Raw genomic sequence first — 13,996 nt, forward strand, 5'->3', positions numbered from 1 at the left:
ATTTTCTTATCATCTAGCAGTGGGATGTGGGCAGGAAGGCAACTCTCACTCTGGCTATAGCTATGCTAAATTGAGCTGATGGTGGTGATGTGTTTGCTGGGTGTCTGTGAACAGTCAGCTGAGTAACTAAACAGGCCTCATCTGGGCTGACCCACCTTATCGTGGCCTGTTGCCAGGCCCGGGGGTGTCCTGGGAAATGTTTAACAATGGGCTTTCCCCCAAAATAAGAGCCCTGGTGTGTAGTGCTGATTCCCGTGGTGTAAATATTTCCACCATGACTGATTTCTGGCTATAGTATGCTGGCATTGAATGTAGAGGTGGGGAGAGAGGCACACAATTGGTTGCATACCGCTGCAGCCTGCGGGCTCTGAGGGGCCTCACCAGGGACACCCAACATTTGTAAAGCCTGCAGTCTGCAGGAGTGTACTGGGAGGAATGCCTTTAACAACAGAAGAAGGAGGGATACCTGGGTGGCTCAGCAGTTGAGCGTCTGTCTTTGGCTCAGGGGCATGGTCCTGGAGTCCCAGGATCGAGTCCCACATCGGGCTCCCTGCATGAAGCCTGCTTCTCCCTCTGCCTGTGTCTCTGCCTCCCTCTCTCTGTGTCTCTTGTGAATAAATAAACAAAATCTTAAAAAACAAAACAAAAACAGAGGAAGGAGAATTGGGCCAGAAGGAGAAATGGGGTCAGGTTACAGAGGCCTAGAGGGAGATGTTAAGGAGGAAAGAGGTCACCTTGGGCCCATGCACCATCTCTGGAAACTCCTTGAGACTGTTTGGGGCTTTCTTTCTACCCTCACTTAGCATAGGCACCTCTGTTGTTCTTACCCTTCCCCATTGCTACTTTCTTCCCTCTCCCTTTCTTCCTACCCCTTGTTCATGCCTTGGCTTTGCTGACAACCCTTGGGCACTGCTTGGTTCTCCAGAAACCACCAAGGATTGAGAAGATCCCCTGAAGCCCAAGAGAAGGCGATGTGACAAAGTCTTCATGGGACACTGTGTGGTGGGGAAACTGCACTGTCCGCTTCCAGCCACTTCTTGTTTCCAGTCTCTTCTTGCTGTGACACAGAAGAGTCCCTGGACCTTCCTCCTGCCCTGCAGTGTGGTAAGGGCCAGGGTCAAGTGTAGAGAACTCTTCTAGCACCATAGGGACTGGTATTCACACTGGAGTCCACACAATCTGACCTCCAAGAGGCTCCTCTGAAGGCAGGTGCCATTCAGCTTGTTAAAAAGAATAGGATCCAATGCCCCTTTGCACTTCAGTGTTGCATGTCTCTGAGGCTGACCATCTGGAACTGACTGCATCCAACTTCAGGTAAGCGTTGGACTCGAGCATTCTGTGTGCTGATGGTTTCCAGCACCCTGGCTGGGTTTTCTCATTTTCACTTGACACATTGAGATATGCTAAGAGGCTTGATGCAGGGGCTCTGAAGGGAGTTCCTGGCAGGGCACATATTGGTGCCCAGTCCCACCCAGTATGGTTGGTCTCATACACCAAGCATGTCCCCCTCTGCCCTTCTTATTCTGAAGCACAGTGGGAAAAAAAATAAAGCCCAGTGGGCTCAAATAATAAGAGTAAGAGGCCAGTGAGGCCAAGGCCAGGGGAAGGATTCCCTCTCCGCAAGTCACTGCGTTAGTCATCTATAGCTTTACAATGGAGCACCTCCAAACATCTTGACTCTACTCCACAATGTCCAGGACCTCAGTTGAAAAACTAAAAACTAGAATTATCTGAAGATTTGACTGGGGCTAGAGAATCTTCTTCCAAAGTGGCTTGCCCATGGGATGTCAAGTTGTGCTGGTGGCTGGTGGGAAACCTTGGTTCCTTTCCAAAGACTGCTAGGGGATCCTCACCACATGGTGGTTCACTTGCCCCAGTGAGTGACACAAAAGACCAAGCTGGAAGCTGCCATGTCTCTTATGATCTAGCTTAGAAATCACACATGATCACTTGTGCAGTAATGTTTTCTTGGCCACCTAAGTCAGCTCTGATTCATGGCGAGAGGGGACTGCAGGAGGGTGTGAGTACCAGTCGGTGAGGATTGTTAGGGACATTCTGGAGGCTGGCTGTCACAGTTGTTTAGGAGATGAAACTTAGACCACACCATCATCATCTTGGAAATATATGATACCAGATGCCAATGGTCAACCCATCAGCCCAAACCCATCTTCATTACGAGGAAAATGACTTCAGGCTTTTGTGCTCTTTGCACCCTAGTCAGAAGGGCCAAGCACCTCACTTAAGCTATTTGGCAAGTGAAGTAGGCAGAAGCAAGATGGAGCCTTCGTGGGGGAGCCATGAATTATATCTAATCCTTGGAATTCAGGCACACTGTAGGATCTCATGCCTCCTGGGACTGAAGTGCTTACATTTTCTTGTTGAACAAAATACAGAACTGGATGGAGGGGCACCTGGGTGGCTCAGTGGCTGAGCATCTGCCTTCAGCTCAGGGCATGATCCCAGGGTCTCAGGATCGAGTCCCCCATCGGGATCCCCGCGGGGAGCCTGCTTCTCCCTCTCCTGTATCTCTGCTTCTCTCTCTGTGTCTCTCGTGAATAAATAAATAAATTATATATATATATATATATATATATATATAATTTTTTTTTTTTTAAAGAAGAACTGGCCAGAGCTGGGACTCTGCTGTTTCTGGCCAACGAAGTTAGATCACATCCTCTCCCTCCCTCCCCCAACCCCCCCCAACCCCCACACCTACCCTGCCACTATATCCTCTAACTTTTGGTTCTTACAGTTGAAAATGCAAGTTTATGTGTTAGCTGTAAGAGAAGGAAGAATTCTGAAGAGGAGTGGTGGGTGAAAGGGTCTGGGAAGGCAGGAGAGAAAGATTTGGATCATAGGAGCTGCTTAGGGCCCAGATGACCAAGATCTACCCAACGTGTAAGGGGGGTGGGGCGGGCATCCTTCCTATCTTGGTACCAGCCTCCTGGCATGGCCTGGGAAGTCCCAGCAGAACAGCAGGGCTGGCTGTGTCCAGCAGTATAGGTGGGCAGAGGCGACGAGAGTGATGTCCTTCTCTAGGCAGTAGACTTCAGTGATGGGGCCCATGGAGAATGACATGATCAGACTGGCCCCTAAGCACGACCACCGTGTGTGTGTGTGTGGGGGGCTGTCTGTGACATAATGAGGGGAGACAGGAGGGGTTGGTCAGTAGAGGCCGAGTCTGCGTGAGCAGGGCAGGCTGGGAGCTGAGAGTCAGGTGTTCACATGTGTGTACCCTCGCTAGGACCCACAGGCTCAGGAAGCCTGGGACCAAGGCCCACACCAAGTTCAAGCTACAATCAGGGACTGTGGTGACTCAGGGGCGCCCCTCCCCCACCCTCCTCCAGGGACACTCATTTTTCTGTCCTTTTTTTACGGTTCTATGGCCCAGAGTCCCAAAAATAGAACCCCTGGGCTAGAAGCTTACTTAACCCCTTAGGAATCAGAGGAAAGAGTAAGTTTGTTTCAATGGATGGAGAATCTTGAGAGTAGCCTTTAGACCCCCAGGGGGCCGCTTGCTCGGATGCCGACCAGAGCTTGCTGGGGTGTGTAGTGGACAGCAGGTGACACACCCAGGAAGCCAGGGGCAGTGGGGAGCTGGGGCCCTTCCTGCTGTCTGCAAGGCATGCAGCCTCGTGTCGCGGGGGACGCCTCCCTCTCTTCCCAGTGTGTGCAGCGACTCGGGATAATGTTGATATTTCCACTCTCCTGCAGGTGGCGCCACAATTTAGGTTTTTAAGGCACCAGCGGCCTGAGGTTTTCATCCAGGGCTCGGTGCACCGCACAAAACCCAGCCAAGGGGCCAGCTCTTGGGGGAAAAAAATTTCTCTGTAGCACCACCAGGCTCCGGTGATTTATTTAACAAGCAAATCTGGCTTTTATCAACTTAAATAGCAGTTCTGTTCCTAGGCTAATAAAATGGTGGTAGCTAAGTGAGGGAAAACTTAAGGTTTTCTTCTCCTCTCTCCTATTAAATCTGGCCCTTTTATTCCACCGTGAGGGATCGGCCAATACTTTTCTCCTGAAGGCCCTCAATAAACCACAACCAAATTGCCATAAAAAAATCGCCTTCTTAGAAGATAAGACTTTATGAAGCAATATGACTTTCAGTTCCCCCTCTTGTGGCCGTGGGGCCTGGCAATGACTACCTGTTTTCTCACCAGCCTGGAGGGGAAGAGGTGACGTACAGAGCCAGTGTCAGCTGGGGAGAAAGCTTGGGTCCCTCGTCACCCCTCACCAGCTGTCAGGGGCTGCAGGAGGCTTGAGAGGGAGAAGGGTTTGTAATTAATGCAGAAACCCATTTTGCACTGTTACAGAGCTTGCCCTTCCCAGCGTGTCTGTTCATAGAAGAAGGGTCAAGACGACAGAGGACCTCCCCCCCCCCAATATTATGCCATTTAAAAAAGCATATGTCCTTCTGCAAAGCAATGCTAATTCCTTGGGTGTGTGTTGCGCTTAGAGTTTCCAAATGCATGAAAGGGTAGCATCTCCTTTGAATGGCACTACCTGTAAGGGCTGAGTCGGGCAGGTGAAAATGTGACATCTCCGGATTATCGAGCTCGTGGGTGGCAGTGCTCAGACTAGGACCCTGGTCTTCACGCTTCCAGTGTAGAGTCCTACTCATCCCACCCCAACCCACTCTCCAGCCTTGAGAGAGCAAATCCAAGGAGCCATAATAATAACAATAATAGTAATAATAATAAAAATCAAGCCCTGCACAGTTGCTAATTTGACCCTTCCTGGTCTCGCTCACAATGACATTATAACCACCCTTTCAACATGCCTCTCATTACTAACTGGAAGGGAAGGAGGGTAAAGGTGGTTGGCCCAATGGCCCTGTTAATGATGAAAGAAACAGCCGGGGCCCCTCACCTGCCCATTGTTGGGCCAGCTTTGTATCCCACTCCTTTTCTGGCCATTTGGTTCTGTTATTACTCTTCAGGCACCACATGGCATCCGTGTTTCTGAATGAAAATAAATAACACCACACACTAGGCAGGAGATAAAGAATAATAAATATATTTTATTTGCCACCTCTAAAAAAGGTCTTTGACTTCCCATCCATCCATCAGAAAATGACCCTGGGGCTCACCAGCAATATTCGTGTGTGTGTGTGCGCACACACACACACACACACACACACACAAGCACAGGGAGGCTACAGGAAGGAAAAATCAGTTGTATTAAAAATACACGTTAGAATGGCAGCAAAGCTGTTTTCTTGCTTCCCCTCTCTTTTAGCATTTTTATGACATACCCTGAAAGCCGAGTGGCAAGCAGAGATTTGAAAGGCTTGCCTGCCCCGCTCCCCACCCCACTGCTTTTATTAAGCCATGGTCCGTAAGTGACCCATTACGGTTTTCTATGTGGCTGTCTGCCTGTCACCTCCGGGAAAGGCCTGTGATGGTCCCGTACAGCAATTTTAGAGCTGATGGCTGAGAGTGGGGTCAGGACCATGTGAGGACAGCCTTACAGGAGCCTGAGCCTGGGCACCTCTTTAAATTTTGCATCCTGGGGACCTCACCCTGGCCTCGGTCTGCCTAGACAGGCGTTTGGCCCTGGGCTTCCTCTGCCCGGATGCGAGTCCGCGGAGCAGCAGCAGTGAGTTATTTTGTTATGTGTTTCTCTGGACTTCCGAAACTAACCTGATATTGTGTGCTTTATCTAGAGTCTGGGATCCAGGGTTTCTGAGAATAGAGGAGCCAGATCAATGTATTAACGCTAGCTAATAAGATAACTCCTCGCTGCTTTCTGGGCCATGCAATACTCAGCGGAGGACCAGAGGCTAAAAGGGCTCCACTCTGTCTCCCGGAATACCCTGTAACCAAACAAGCAAACGTCTGGTTTCCTCCTGGCGCTGGCGGCTCATCTTTGCACGGAGGCGCCCACCTTTGAGAGCCAAGCTTCGGCAAGGCGCGATCTAGCCGGGCCCTGCCTGACCTGCCAGGCGGCCCACCCCGGGGGCTCGTAGAGCTGGGTAGTTCGCAGCTCCTTTCCAAGGCTCCTCGGTTTACAACTCGGATTTCTGTGAAAATCTAACCCCTACAGGAAGGTGTAGGGATTTATGCCGTCGTCAATCATTTCCACCTAATGGCAAGATTCTCAGGAGATGTTTTGATGGGAGGGACAGTAATGGGCAGGAAGTTGGCTGCCTATGGGAAAAGGAAAGTTGGGGAGGAGTGTGAGGGGGGCGGCCGACACCCCGCGGCTCCGCTGGCCGCTCCTCGGTGATGGTGGCCCACGAGGGGAGGCAATGGTGGCGCAGCGGAGGTTGCGCCCTGGGACTCTGGTGGGGGTAGGGGTGCGGGCCGGGGCCTTAAGCGCGGAGTGGGTACCCAGGGCGGGATCTCTTAGGCGTCTCCTGGTGGGTGGGGGCCCGTTCCCGGGAGGGCGAGGCAGAGGGTTCAGGGGTGGCGCTACCCACTTCCCATCCGGCCTCTCCTCTCTGCCAGACGACTGCCTAAACCGCAGCAACGTGGAGATTTCTTTCTTCGGACCCCGGAAAGTGCCCTGACGTCGGCATTGTCTGTTTGGCTGCGGTCTGGGTTGCGGAGACGGGGAGCCAGGTCGGCCTCTCCTACACACCTGGATTCGAGTCAGGTTCCGGAGCAAGCTCCAGGGCACTTGGCCATTCATGCCCGGAGCTCCCCCGGGCCTCGGTCCGTGGGGGCCGCAGTGGGGGGGGGGGGGGTGCCTCGGTGGGGTGCGTGCGCCCGCGGGGGCCCTGCGACCGTCGGCGTGCCCATCCGGGGAGGCTGAGCCTTGCCCCCTTCCGAGCGCGCGCCCCGCGCCCCTGCCCCCCGCGCCCCTGCCCCCCGCGCCCCGCGCCGCGTCCCCCTCCCCCTCCGGCCAGCGCCGCCCGGGGCAGGGGCGCCGAAGGTCCGCGCGGGGCGGCGCCGGCGGGGGGCGCGGGGGGCAGGGGCGCGGGCCCGGGCCCCGGGGGAGGCGCCCCTGCCCCCTCTGCCGGCCGCCCTCCGACGGTCCGGGTGTCAGCCGCGAGCTCCGAGCCAGCCGGGGCGAGCCAGGGAGGGAGCGGCGGCGGCGGCGGCGGCGGGGGAGGGGAGGAGGCGAGGGAGGGAGGGAGGGGAGGGAGGGAGGGAGGAGGTGCAGGGAGGGCGGAGGGAGGAGAGAGGACCCAGAGAGCGCCAGGCAGCTGGAGTTTTTGCAGCGCTTGGCCGGGCTTCAATGCACAGCAGCAGCGAGCCGCGGCGGCAGCAGGCAGCCCGGGAGCTCCGGCGGCGGCCGAGCCAGCGGCGGCCCCGCTGCCTGCCCCCTGCAAACTTTGCGAGCGGCCCGCCCGGGGGGCCGGGGGCGCGCCCGGGAGGCCCGGCTCGGCCCGCGGCCGCGGCTCTCCGCCGCCCGCCCGCCACCGCCGCAGCCCCGGCGCCCTCCCGGGAAGCAAGCCGGCGGCTCCCGCGGCCCCGCAGCCCCGGGCCGGCGGCACTGGCCGGGCCCGGTCCCCCGGCAGGGGCGGGGGCCGGGCAGCAGCAGCAGCAGCGGCGGCGGCGGCGCGGCGGGCCGGGGAGGCGCGCGGAGTGCGCCGAGAGCGCTCCCCGGCGGGTCCCCCGCGCAGTCGCCGCGCCCGGGCAGCGGCCCGACCCGGGGAGCATGGGCGGCGCGGAGTGACGCCGCCGTGCCCGCTTGGCATCAAGGACATTCAGCCCGCGGGGTGGGCACGGAGGGGGCAGCCCCGCGCGAGAGCCGCCGCCGCCCGGGCTCGGGCTCGGGCTCGGGCTCCGGCTCGGGCTCCGGCTCCGGCTCCGGCTCCGGCTCCGGCTCCGGCTCGGGCTCCGCGCCCCGGGCTGGGTGCAGGGCAGCGGCGCTGGGAGCGCATCCGCGTCCGCCGACCTTTTTGTTGGACCTTCCGCCCACCTCGGGCGCCGCCGGAGGAGCTGTCAAGCCCCGCAGGCTGTGATTTCGCCCTCCGCTCGCCTGGCCTGCCCCGGGCTCCCGGCGCCTCGGTGGAGCATCCGCGGCCGGGCCGGGGCCGGGCCGGGGCCGGGGCCGGGGCCGGGGCCGGGGCCGGGGGCAGCCACACGCGCGCACGCACACGCCGGAGGAGGACGAGAGGCAGCGGCGCGGGCTCCATCCGCAGTGTCAATGCGGCGCTCCCGCTGAGGAGGCGAAAGCGGCGCTTCCAGGTAAGGAGCCGGCGGCGGGCGGAGAGGAGGTGCGCGGCTCGGGCCGGGATCCCCGGGCCCCCGGAGCCACCCGCTGCACGCTCACACTCGCGCGCACACACGGCCACACACTGGCACACGCCGCGCACACGCACCTGCCCACGTCCCACCTGGACGCCCGCCCCGGTGCGGCGCGGCCGGAGTGGGCATCTCCCTTGTTCTCGCTCCTCCGAGGATCCGGACTCACACTTCGGCTGCCCAGGACTTTGGGGCTGGGGTTTTGCGGATCGCCGCCTCCCCCCGCACCGCGGGAGGCCGAGGGAGCGATTTCTCAGTTCCCGCCCCCCCCCCCCCCCCCCCCGCATTTCCAGCCGGCTTTCAAACCGGGAGAAGTGAGGGGAGCTTTGGGGGAGACCCGCCCAGCGCCATCTCTGCTCCGTGGCCGTTGGACACGCGGGGGGATCGGCGGGAGACGGACCCACAGATACTCGGGCAGGTATTTGGAGAGCGGGCCGGCCCGGCGTGCAGGGAGGAGGCCAGCGAGGCAGACGGGCTGCGGTTCTGCAGGGCGGTGCATATGGAACAGGCACTGCGTTTCCCCAGTAAGAGGCAGCACAAACGCCTTTCTGGAGCGCGGCACCGCTTCCCTGCGAATGCGCCGGGATCTCAGGCAGGAAGGGGCTTCAGCGTCGCATTGGGGGTATGTGGGGATCGGATCCTCCAATAAGAGGTATGGCCTCTTCGCCTCTGCAGTCTCCCGGCACCAGCAAGCCCCCCGGGACCCAGGGACACAGGACTCGGGTGCCCTCCCCGCCGGGTGGGAAAGCGTGGGGCTGCTTTGCCTGTGCCTCTGGCTTACACCTGTCACATGCCTTTGGAGGTGTGTGTCTGAGAAACCGACCGGGAAGGGGTCGGGAGGAGGGTGTAGCGCTGGAAGGCACGGGGGTCGCCTCTCCTGTCACGACCTCGGCAATGGCCCCCTATAAGGGGACCAGGCATTCTTGGGCTTGCCAGTGTTCCCCAGAGCCAGGCTGCTCCCGACAGTGTAGGAACCACTCACTCTCCAGAAGCCCGAGGGTCAAGGTTCTATCTCCCCGAAGCTTCTCCTTTCCTTTTCGTGCCGACTGAGATTTCACAGGCTGCTCATTTTTCAAACTTTTTCTGGAGGAGGTAGGAGGTGGTTGGAGCTCCAGAAGGGCTTTTTGGCAGTTTCCATTTAGGGGTCAAAGAGCATTTCATTTGGGCTCAGTTGTTGTAGGGGGAAGGACGTGAGATCCAAGTAAAACATTATTTTGCAGTTGCATGTAAATAGAGCAGGGTCCTGTGTTTCCCCATAGCTGTCCCTTTTGGGGGTAGCTTGTTGGGCAGCCTGGCAAGAAATGGGATGAACTCGTACCCTTTATGCGAGATCATGTGTTCAGAGTGTCCTACAAACTCACCAGTGGGAAAAATATGTTGGGAGTCTTCCAGAACATGAGGAGAAAGGAGTCAACATTCTTTCGAACAAGGGGCCTCAGTGTTGGGGCACAAGATTTGGTTGATGCTGGAAATCCTGAAGATGGGTGCTGAAATAAAGGGCTCTCTCCCGCACCCCCATCTCTGCTGTTTTCAAACTTTGCCAGCTCCCGCAAAGGTCTCAGCCAGGCTGGGGAGGAGAACAGCAGACGCCCCTGGGGGCAGATTGTATTCCTGCTGTGTGCTGTGTGAACTGCCCTTTGATTGATTGGAAAGGGTAGATGGATACAGCAAAGCTCTCCCAGTGGGGAGAACCCAGTAGGGGGAAGGAACATCATTTTCTTTTTTAAAGAATGGCGTGTGTGTGTGTACACACACCCAGATATATGCGTGGTTTCTCAAAGAGCCTAGCTCAATGTGTTCGGCTCGTCCACCGTGTGACAGCAAGACCCACCTCTGGAACTGAATCATTTCCCGGCAGAACTGGATCATTTCCACACGCATGCCCTCTGAGTGCGTGGACAGGGAGGTCCCGCGTATGCGTAGAGGAGCACATGGTTTTCAAAAGAAATAGTGAGCTCCAGCACCAGTGGGTGGCTCCCAGGTAAACATTCTCTCCCGAGACCTCCAAGAGGCAAAAGATGGTGGGTGTGCAGAGCTTCCTGAACCGTCTGCCTATCTTCGGCCCAGACCTCTTGCTCCCTTCCCTGCTTCCCCCCTGTCTTGTAGCCTTAGGATCCATCATTTTAATGCAAAGCCAGCAGTCATCATGCTAGTTATAACCTAAACATTTTTAAACTTGGGTTCAAAAAAATCCCCACACTTTCTGCACTTAGCATTAGGTACCAATTTGGTTTCTAGGGCAAAGCAGGCATTAATTAACATCTGTGTAAAGCTGGGTGTACATCATCTAATTTTTTCCTGGCTCTCTTGCTGAGCCCTGGAGCATGTCACGTTGTCACACTCTCTCTACCACCCCTCAGTGGCGTTCCTTTTAAGTTCTCTAGGGTCTTCGCATGCGGAAGGGAGTCATACCAGAGAAGCTGGAACCCTGAGTGCTTCTTTTCAGCAGCCCCTCGCTGCTGCAAGGCTGAGCTCTAGGGGCTCCTTGGAGAGCATGGGCTGCCCAGGGGTGCTATTCCTTCAGGCCCAATCTGGTGTTCACTTGTAGGCTCGCCTCTGTCCTCCCCCAGCCTGGTCCTGGAGGCCCTCCCACCCCGATGCTCCAGCAAACATTTCCAGAGGAATCTGAGGCCTCCAACTTGTTTCCTTTCTGCTCTGTGCCTCTGCCTCTCCGTGGCTGCTGCTGCTGCTGCTGCTCCCTGCAGACGGGGGGGGGGGGGGGGGGGGATCTGTGAGGCAGAGTCTGCCTACACTGGGCCTCCTGATCCTGATAATCCTGATAATCACAATGAGGGCTGCTGGGAATCGGGAGGGGAATCGGGAATCGAGTGGGGCTTTCTAGGGAGGCAGCAGTCCTGAAGTGGGGAGAGAGCTGAGGGGGCGGGGTGATGAAACTGCTCTTAGCTCCTAGTTATCACCAGGCTTGGATGCAAAGAAACAGGCTGCCGATCTCTGTCCTCCCAGCTGGCTAGGGGGCATTTCTCAGCCCGTCTCCTCATGCTCACTAGGAGAAGGCACCGCGCAGACAATGCCACCTGAGAGACCTGTTGGAGTGGCTCCGTGATGGGCGGGGATGGCCCTCCGGAAAACCAGCCCGTGATCCACGCTGTGCTTAGTCTGTGCGACAGATGTGCCCTTCTCTTTAGGCTCCGCTGGCCTCTTCTTGTCTGTGTCCGGCGGCCGGCGACGTGAAGCTGGTTCAGATCCTGGGGCAGCAGAACAGGGCTCATTTCCTTGCCCTGATGCCCCCCTTCCTGCTTCCCTTTCCCCCCCACAACTGGCTCATTCACCTCTTAGCTTTGTGTGCACATCCGACAGCGCGTTCGCCCTCAAATTTGTGGCACTCCAAGAAATCAATATAACATGAATTTAACGACAGCTGGATGATTAAGTGTTATTTATATTTAAGAGCGGCATTCTAAAAAGACGTTGCGCTAATAAATCAAACGGCTGTTGGGGAGATGCACATGATTAGGGTAATTGCCCTATAGGCTCCACTGAGCAATGCTTGGCCCATGCAGACACTACCTCTTTGGAAGCTGCCCCCTGCCCCCTCCTGCTGCTCCTGACCCTAACCTCCCACCCCATCCCCACCATCCCCCCCACTTACTCACTCTTGCCTCTCTCCTCACTGTCCAGGCTGGAGCATCCCAGTTGTGGCAGGCAGGTGGAGTCCAGTCAGGGACACAGAAGGGGCATCTGCTACTAAGTGTTAGGAGATGGGTCTTAAAAGTGAAGGCAGGCAGGAGGTTCCGATTCCCAGAGCAGAGGCCTTGTTCCAGAAGGAGGAGGTGGCTTCTCTGCTTGATATGAGGCAGCCTGGGAGAAAAGCTTCCTGAGTCCCTGCAGGAGTCTGTGCCAGCCCCCCAGACCCCTGTCCTTACGATCATGTGGCATCACCCTCCCCAGGGAAGAGGCTGTGTGGACATTAGTATTTGCCCTTGTGAAAATGGCAGAAGGGAAAGGAATGATCATCAGTGATGATGGTGGTGGCTAATATTTATTCAGCACTGACTTGGAGGAGCCATCATTTAAGTGGTTTATACAGGTTGGCCCATATCCTCCACGAAACTACCCAGAGAGGCAGGAACTGAGTTATCCCCCCCCCCCCCCCCATTTCCTGCATGAGCAAACCGAGGTGCCTGAGGTTAAGGACTTTGTCCAGGATCATACAGTTGGTGGGTGGTGGAGCCACCTCTCAACCCTAAGCACACTGACCTCGGTCCTTCTCGCTGAGCTGTCTGCCTCCGTAGGAGACCTGTGAGGAGCGTGTTACCACCCTGGGGAGGTTTGTGGGAGAGTATGCTGAGGGCGCAGAGAATATGTGGTTTCTTCCTGGGACAAGTCTGTGACCCTGGGTGAAGCTATTTATTCTTCCGCTCTCGATTTCCCCATTCATCAAGTGGGACGGCCTTATCTCTGACTGTTGGCGAGTTGTGAAATTGCATGGATCGTTCTAGCAGAGTGCTCAGTTTCTGAGGGTGACTCTTGCCTCTTTTGGCAACTCCCATTTCTCCCTGGGAAAAAGTAAGGAGGAATGAATGAGTGCAGCCCTCACCTGTGCTTTTGACTCTATGAGCTCTGAGTCTTGTGCTGGTGGGCATCCAGTTGTCTCTAGTAAGGGCTTCAAATCTGCTGATGGTGTACAAATACCACTCTCTCATTTAATCCTTCAAACCATCCAGCAGGGTGGGGGACTGTTTATTCTCATTTTGATTGCATAGGGATGGAGAGGGAATGCCTGAGGCTCCAGGACACTACATGGCGGATGGTCTCTTCACTCTTGGGCAAGGATGCCCGTGGTAGGGACTTTTTGGTTCACTCATTCATTAGCCCTAGAGTCCTAGATTTTGGAAGCTGGAGAATCTTGGAAAGCCAGGGAAGGAATCTTGGCCTGTGGGCATCAGGTCACACCGGGCGCCTGGGCCATATAATAGTGGGAACAGAGATTCACTGGAGGTTGGTGCCAATGGCTGCGTGTGGGGAAAGTCGTCCTGTGTACTTAGTGTGAGTGGAATACTTTGTTAGGAATGTCTTCCAGGTCCTGAGAGGTGGGAGGTGGAGGCTGGGAGGCCCTGATGGAGCCTGTAGACCTGGCTTGGTGCTCTCCCATCCTGAAGCCAAGCCTCAGTTGCCTGACTTGGTCTCTCTAGCCTCACCTTAACATTTTAGGGAATAGCCACAGGTGATACTCTTACAGTTAGTTGTTTGGTTAATTTTTCCCTCCAAAGATAAACTTTTAGCCTACACTTTCTTTGGCTTCTTCTCTACGCCTCGAGGTGAGCAGAAGTTTCTGCTTTGTCACCTCCCATCTGGAGCAACAGTAGGCGTGGCTGGAACTGGCGTCCCTGGAGTCGTGCTCGGACCTACATCAACAGGTGCATGTGATTTCTTCGGCTCCCTCTCCTTGCCAGCTGAGCTTGACTCGCCCTCTCCCTCGCCACGATGCCTTCTCCACGAACCAGGATTCACAACAGCAAATTGAATTTTGGAATGTTTTGTCACTCCAACACAAAAACAGATCACTAGCTAAGAGGACGTCACCTCTGCAGTCAATGCGCTGAATGTAGACCCATGGAATCAATTCTGAGGTCTTCTGGGGAAGAGTATTTTCATTAGGAAGCATGTGGAGAGAAGCAGTAGAGGAGGGCAGGCGTGTACTGGGTCCCTACGAGAGGAAAGCCATGGCAGTTCAAAGGCTTTCCTGGTCTTTGCTCAATATCAGCTTTACGTCTCGCATTCTCATTGCACTTGTCCCAGATGAGCACAGCTGGATTTGCCTCCTGGTGGTGTGAGGT

General features: G+C 56.4%; 1 protein-coding gene across 5 annotated transcripts in view; it reads left to right on the forward strand.

Annotated features, from left to right (window-relative positions):
* The first annotated feature begins 6,456 nt into the window (after positions 1-6,456).
* PLXNA4 (plexin A4) overlaps positions 6,457-13,996 on the forward strand; it is a 427,913-nt gene continuing 420,373 nt past the window's right edge. For 4 of the 5 annotated variants that reach the window (XM_038556477.1, XM_038556480.1, XM_038556482.1 and 1 more), the window contains exon 1: positions 8,008-8,141. The gene's annotated coding sequence lies outside the window, so the exon portion shown is untranslated. Of the gene's footprint in view, positions 6,567-8,007; positions 8,142-13,996 lie in introns of those variants that run through there. The other variant, XM_038556478.1, reaches the window with a different exon arrangement.

This window comes from Canis lupus, chromosome 14, assembly GCF_011100685.1.
Source record: "Canis lupus familiaris isolate Mischka breed German Shepherd chromosome 14, alternate assembly UU_Cfam_GSD_1.0, whole genome shotgun sequence".
In the NCBI taxonomy this organism is placed as follows: Eukaryota; Metazoa; Chordata; class Mammalia; order Carnivora; family Canidae; genus Canis; species Canis lupus.